This window comes from Diachasmimorpha longicaudata, chromosome 11, assembly GCF_034640455.1.
Source record: "Diachasmimorpha longicaudata isolate KC_UGA_2023 chromosome 11, iyDiaLong2, whole genome shotgun sequence".
Taxonomy (NCBI): domain Eukaryota; kingdom Metazoa; phylum Arthropoda; class Insecta; order Hymenoptera; family Braconidae; genus Diachasmimorpha; species Diachasmimorpha longicaudata.
The window spans coordinates 1,387,162-1,394,638 of NC_087235.1; positions in this window are offsets into that span (position 1 = coordinate 1,387,162).

Here is a 7,477-nt window from a genome sequence, read left to right on the forward strand (position 1 = left end):
GTATTTCCTGTATCTCATTAGGAGTGAGAGTAACTAGACTGCAATAAATAAGCCAAAGAATGCCAACGAGTCTAACGAAAGCATACGCAAAATATACCGGAAAGGCAAAAAAGTTATAGCAAAATGTATCAAAATTATGACAGCAAAATGCGGGAAGGATATGAGAATTGCGCAGACACAGGAGACGAATGAATGAGAATGTTAAAAAATATATATTAAAATGGTATGGATAGTATAAATTTTATGAATATGAAAAATTAAATTAGTGAAAATTGGTATGGGGCAAAATTGTTCTATCAGTTGATTGGTCACTTAGATAGATTTTCTAATTGTCAAATGTGTTCAGGCATCCAGAAGGCTCTTGGGATCAATTGTACATATAAATTATGTACGGCACGCTTCATTTTCAATTTTTTTAAGATTAAACGACTTTGTGCGTCGCTTAACACCTTCATGGCGTTTCAAGCTGCTCTCCAATTTTTTTCAAGATGGTTTTCAGACTGCTGAGTTCTTCATCACTAGCGCGATTGTTTAGGTCTTATCATCCCTGTGGGCTTGGTGTTTGAATTTATATATTCTATGAAGACAATGTGCGTTGAATCCCAATTCTCCTTCGTCTTATGAAGGGTTATTTTGACTTACTATTGACAGAATTGACGCGATGAGCTGCTGAATTAGGACCTTCTCAGGAACTCAATGTTCATGCGTCTAACGTCTGTTTGACACTCCTCAGAGATTGTTCTTTTGCATATCAGTTCATCGGTCAGTTTTGCATATTCACTAAGTTTCTTTATTGACGAGATGGAAGAAGTGTTGGATTCCGGTTTGAAGGTAAAAGTCAAACTTCAACGAAACACGGAATCTTTATTATGAAAACTAAATATAATACTTTAAAAATACTCTTTGGATATCCTCTTGGTTACAGACCTTCCTTCTTAGAGTGTTCGAATTATTCTGATTAAACTAGAGAGCAAAGGGCTCGGGGTTAGAATCCTCTGAGGGTTGATAGAAGGGGTAGGAGTACTGGAGGGAGTAAGGCCCAAGGTGGGTGATTGACTAATTCGGGTGAGGGGTGAGCCTTGAGGGTTGGACTTTCGGAAGTAAGGGAGAGGTATGACGTCTTGAAGAGTTCAAGGTATTGAGGATTTGAGAAAGTACTGGATGAGTCACCCGAGGTACGAGGAAGTCCCGAGGAGCCATTAAATAATAAAAGATTAAATAATAAAAGTAATCAAGTTTTTGGAAAGGTTTTGGAAATAGAATTATTTGGTAGATGCTCGGAAAAATATAAGGTTTTGGGAAAACAATTCTAGGAAAATAGTGGATGTACAACACCTCCCTTGTTAAAAATGAAAACGAGAGTTTTCAATTTGTTGTTATAACTTATCTTAATTTGTTTCTAATGAACTCTTAAGGAGTCTTGAAGATTTTGCTTAATTATTTCAATTTTGTTAATGATCATAATAACATGATTATAGATTTCTTAAGAATAGCGTTTTCAGATGGACTTAGAATTCTAAAAAAAACATAAAATATATTTGTTTTCGTTAGTTTGATTAAAATAGATCTTTAGTGAAAAAAGTGATATTTAAATGGGTATAGTACTAGAGCGTCGATTACGGTTGCGTGTCTGCGATGTTGGTAACATTGGCACTGTGTCCTCAGCTTCTGACTCACTAGTACGCGACGATGTCGTCCTGGATCTGGTAAATACTTCTAATTGATGACGAGGATCTGAAGTGTGGACTTCAGAATCGAAGGTACATCAGACAAAGGTTTTAATGACAGGATGTAATTGACCTTGATCAGCTTGGTGTTTGAGGCCAATCTGTTGACGAAACCATTCATTGAACTTAATACATCGGCAACAATTGATGATGCTAATGATAGTAATGATGGCTCCACTAATTGCGCTGATGATGGACATCCAGCTGTATCCCTTGTTCATTTGAGGTTGTTGGGATGTTTGCCGGAGGATTTGCTCAGTTTCATTGGGCTTTCTGCTGGTGTATTTTAAATCTGATGATTCTCTATTGGATGTGTGGATAGTGCAGAGTAGTGGTGTCCTCAATACTGGTAGTTAAGGTACTGGAGCACAGCAGTCATCTGGGATGATGTTTGATGTTGGAAGATAGGAATCAAAGTTTTGTGATTTTTTAGCAGCTGCTTCAAGGACATGAATATTCGTGTATACTCTACACTTATCTTTAAGTGCGATGATTCCAGTTTCTCTAATAACGATGTCTTCCATGTGAGATTGATTTCGTTGGCAGATGATCGTGAGTGTCGTTGGCTGTTGCACGACATAAATCCTCCGGACAGTCTGCCAATTCAGTAAGATAGGTGAAATAGGTATTCGATGTCAGGAGATAGGGAGTATGAGAAATTATATGAGAAGAGGGAGGAATTATTATTTTTAATTGAAAAAGATACTAATTCATAAAAGGACTAAATTTCTTTCTTCATCAATGGAAGTTTTAACTTAAAATTTATTTCATTTTGATCGATAATTGTTTCGATTTTTATAAACTTATAAAGGTTTTGAAAATTTCGACTTTCAGTTGCCGCGATTAATTCATAGAAATTATTTTTAATCTTTGTGGATATTTCAAGAGCGATGATGAATGAAGACATCATGGTACTTTTAGCTAGATTAACCGTATTAATATATTGAGTGTATCGTTCATTAATTTGGTCTGTATACGTGCGAAGGAAGGCAATTTGTCTAATAATTAAATTTTCTGAGTAGAGACGTGGTAGATGATCGTTTGTCTTCGATATTCCTGTATTTAACTGATTAATATTTTCATTAATCATATTTTCATAATTTTGGAAGGCTCATCGATAATTACTGAGATGCATAACTGTTTTACTGATTATATGATTTTGGGTTTTCAAAAGTTGATGAGTTTTTTTTGTCATCGAGTAATGAATCGACATTTTGTGCATAAAATTAAGCGTCATTGACATCTGGCATACCAAATCGAGATACGCAGAGTATCGGCCAAGGCAATTTTCGATACTTTCCGAATGTCCGAAAATCAGGCCCAGATCAGGCCGAGAGCTACCGTGTATATATACACGACACAACTACCCCCTCCACTACTCCCGAATAATAGTAATACAATAAAATGCAAATGCGCAAGATTATGGGAGAATGGATCTTACTTTATATAAATCGCGTATAACCTACCCATTTCCGTCCGCCTTTCTTGTTTCTGATTAATATTTAAAGAGATACGTTCATTAATATTGTGTAACATTTCCTATTTTCGTGATTGAGGTTATTTTTATCATTTTTTTGTTTCGATATTGGCATCATTGCGCGATGTCATTAGAGAATCAAAGAATAATGGTTCTATTGGTGCTCCACCGTTGGGTGAATTTGCTGCGATCGAGTGGTGCGCATGCGCGTTGAGTGGTACCAATGGCCAGACGATGACATACCTTATCCCCTCTCTCGCAGGAATTTAGTAAATAAAACCAGCATTTGAATATTCTATTGTGTAGGAAAAAATTATTTAGAATCACCGGCTTTTGTTTTTATCGAAGTTGTCTCGGGATTTCCATCAGATGTATCGAAATTTACATCGTTGGGCCTCGTGAAATGTTCGAGGTTATGGAAAGCACAACTTTTGACACATTTATCCAAATAAATGTTGACATAATTGTTGTATCTTCCGTAACTTTAGAAATGTTTGGGGGATTCTTCATTAATAATTTTCTCAGCTAGGAAAATTATTTTTTGGACATTCCAAGTAAATTTAATGATCAAGCTGTGTAATCTCAATTCTTGAAAAATTTCTGTGATATGTTTGAACCTGGAAAAGATAACGAAATTTTGAAGAGGACTTTTTTGTAGATCTCATCGTCCTCTATAAAAAAGGTAATTTTCACAATTGCTCTATTTTCTCTAGATTCGAAGATATCAATGAATAAATATCTCAAGAGTTGAGATTACGCAATTTGATTATCGGATTCACTAGGTTTATCATTTGGTTTTTTTGGCCGAAATTTCTAGCGCCAAACGTAATTGAACAACGAAATATTCTGCAGATCCTTGAGATCTATTGAAAATTCGATCTTTGGTCCACCGGACATTTTCGAGGTTATGAAAGGTACAACTTCTCAAACATTTACTTGAATGAATGTTTAAAAAGTTGTGCTATCTTCTATGATTTTGAGAAGGTCAGAGAAAATTTTTCATTGGTACTTTCATCAGCTAGAAACAAGTTTGTTTCATATTTATTACTAAAATCTCTCCTGACAGGTCCTTTTGTAGATCTAGATTCAAATATTCTTGATTGAAGAACAAACTAAAATGAGATAATATCTTAGTCGATGAAGTACATTGCCAGTCGTAGCAGACTACAGTTTCACATTTCCGAGTGAGATTGGAACGAGACTTCTTTACTCAGATTTGGAAAGAAATCGTGAAATGATACACAAAAAACAACAACCCTTTGGTTTTCAAAAAACCCGCCAAGTCAATTTATCGATTGTTCTCTTCCTACAGAACAGAAATCTCGGGCAAGGAGATTTGTTCGGAAACAGATAAATGTTTTTTTGATTATCGCAGATAACTGCTGATCAGAATTCGATCCATCGCAACCTTACTCACTCAGTCTCGTTGTCTTGATCCTCTAAAGCGCGCTAAGTCTTCTAGTATACCTCTACTGTTTTTTTTCGTACGCATTTCTGACTTGGTACTCGTTTCTCGATTTTGTTTATTTTTACATTTTTTTGTTTTCGAGCAAATCTCTTTTCCCGAAATTTCTATTCTGTGGGAAGAGAACAATCGATAAATTGACTTGGCAGGTTTTTTTACAACAATAGGCTTTTTGTTTGTGAAGTGAAAACTTCTTATGGCGCGTTGGGCACTTTTGTGGGTGAGCATTTTCTCGTGAACTCGCGACAGATGAGATTTTGATGCCAGATGCGGGACCCACACGTCTCCCACTGCCCCACTCCGCAGCAGTAGTTGCGCGAGGGAGTTGCGCATGAAACCCCCACGCATGGGATTTTTGCCCCCGTCTGGCATCACTGCTATTGGTATACGCATAGGTATACAGGGTGTCCCAGAATTGCACGTCCAAACTTTAAACTTAAGTTGGGGGTGAAATTCTGGATCGAAAAGTCCTGAGCGACTTTTTGATCCGCTGCACCCTCTTCAAGTTATTGAGGGTTGAAGTTGGACGAATCAGGGGCGTGGAATACCCAGTCGCACGTCGGTGAGAAAAACATGCGAGTGTAGTGGTGTCCCCACCATACCGTACTACTCCCCTGCAGCGGCAGAAAGAGATGACTGGCGACGGAGGGTAAGAGGAAGGGGAGGGAAATAAAAAAAATGAACACCCGCCCGCTACATAATAATAGATTATGACATGAGGACGATAGGTGGAGGATTGTGAGAAGTGTGAAGTTTGCAGCACGAGGCGTGACAAGTCGCAGTCGAGGCGAGCCGGAGGCTTCGCCCCCCCCCCCCCCCCAGCGAAAAACAGAAATAGACATAATTAAAAAAAAATTATTCTTTAGAAAAATACATAAACAATATCAACTAAAGAAAACGAATCTTAACGTTTTGCTTAGGTTCTATTGTCCATGGTTGTGTTCATCGAAAGAAGAAATCATACGATTGCAAAATTTATTCCCCAAAAAACATTTTATAATTTGTATCAATTTAATTTTATAAAATTTTATAATATTAAAGCATTATTAATCTTTTAGTATTTCGATTAAGATTCGTTTTCTTTAATTTATCTTGTTTATGTATTTTTCCAAAGAATAATTTTTTTTAAATTAAGCCTATTTCTGTTTTTCACTTTTCATCTTAATCGAAATACCAAAAGATTAATAAGTGCTTTAATATTATAAAATTTTATAAAATTAAATTGATACAAATTATAAAATGTTTTTTGGTGAATAAATTTTGCAATCGTATGATTTCTTCTTTCGATGAACACAACCATGGACAATAGAACCTAAGCAAAATGTTAAGATTCGTTTTCTTTACTTGATATTGTTTATGTATTTTTCTAAAGAATAATTTTTTTTTAATTAAGTCTATTTCTGTTTTTCGCTGGGGGGGGGGGGGCGAAGCCTCCGGCTCGCCTCGACTGCGACTTGTCACGCCTCGTGCTGCAAACTTCACACTTCTCACAATCCTCCACCTATCGTCCTCATGTCATAATCTACTATTATGTAGCGGGCGGGTGTTCATTTTTTTTATTTCCCTCCCCTTCCTCTTACCCTCCGTCGCCAGTCATCTCTTTCTGCCGCTGCAGGGGAGTAGTACGGTATGGTGGGGACACCACTACACTCGCATGTTTTTCTCACCGACGTGCGACTGGGTATTCCACGCCCCTGATTCGTCCAACTTCAACCCTCAATAACTTGAAGAGGGTGCATCTGATCAAAAAGTCGCTCAGGACTTTTCGATCCAGAATTTCACCCCCAACTTAAGTTTAAAGTTTGGACGTGCAATTCTGGGACACCCTGTATATGAGTTGTGTCTTTCTTCCGCTAGGGAAACAACTTCCTGTTTTAGCAACAGTTACATTAGAAGAATACAAGTTTGGCGCTAGCGTTTAAAAAGGCGCTGCATTTAAAGTTTGAAGTTGATAAATTTCTACAAAATGACAGAAAATCTCGAAATTTTGGGGAATTAGGAAAATTATCAGTATGCTCAATTCAACTAAGAATTAAAAATTATCGGAAAGCCGGAAAAGTAGGAAAACCTGAAAAATCGAAAATATACTCGTTTTATTAGAGAATTTTACTAGGGACGTGATTCGATGGTCGGAAAATCGCTAACAATTATGGGAAAAGTAGGAAAACCCAAAAAATCGAAAATATCCTCAATTTAGTCGAGAATTTCATTAGGGACAGGAATCGACGATCGGAAATTCGGATGGTCGGAACAAATATATATGCTATGATTATAGCCTTAAAAAAATCTACATTTTTATTTTTGATTATAGATTTCTCTTGAAAATGGATGCGGTTTTATATGAAGAATTTAACGATGTCCAATGATCGCAATCTTAGCACAAAAAAATACAAAACTACTAGTGATGCAGTATTCACAAGAAATATAAATAGATTTAAATCAAAATTTTTCATTTCACACTTTAGTTGCCATAGACCTATTGTTTCAGTTTTAGAATTTGATGAAAATGCTGATAATGATGATGTAAGAGTTGTTGAAATTATGGATGAGAATTGATAAATTTTGTATTTACTATTTACTAATATTTACTCATTTAAATAAAACCACTTCTTTCGAATATAGTTTCTATATTATTATACTTCATGTCCATTCAAAACGTGCCCACATTGCTTTGATAAACTTGATTTTTTATGTACAATTTCTCATGTCGCGAGCGCATCTAAAAATGCTCACCCAAAAAAGTGCCCAACGCGCCATAAGTTCAAGTTTTCACTTCTGCCTGCACTCCCGGAGTGCAACGAGTATTTT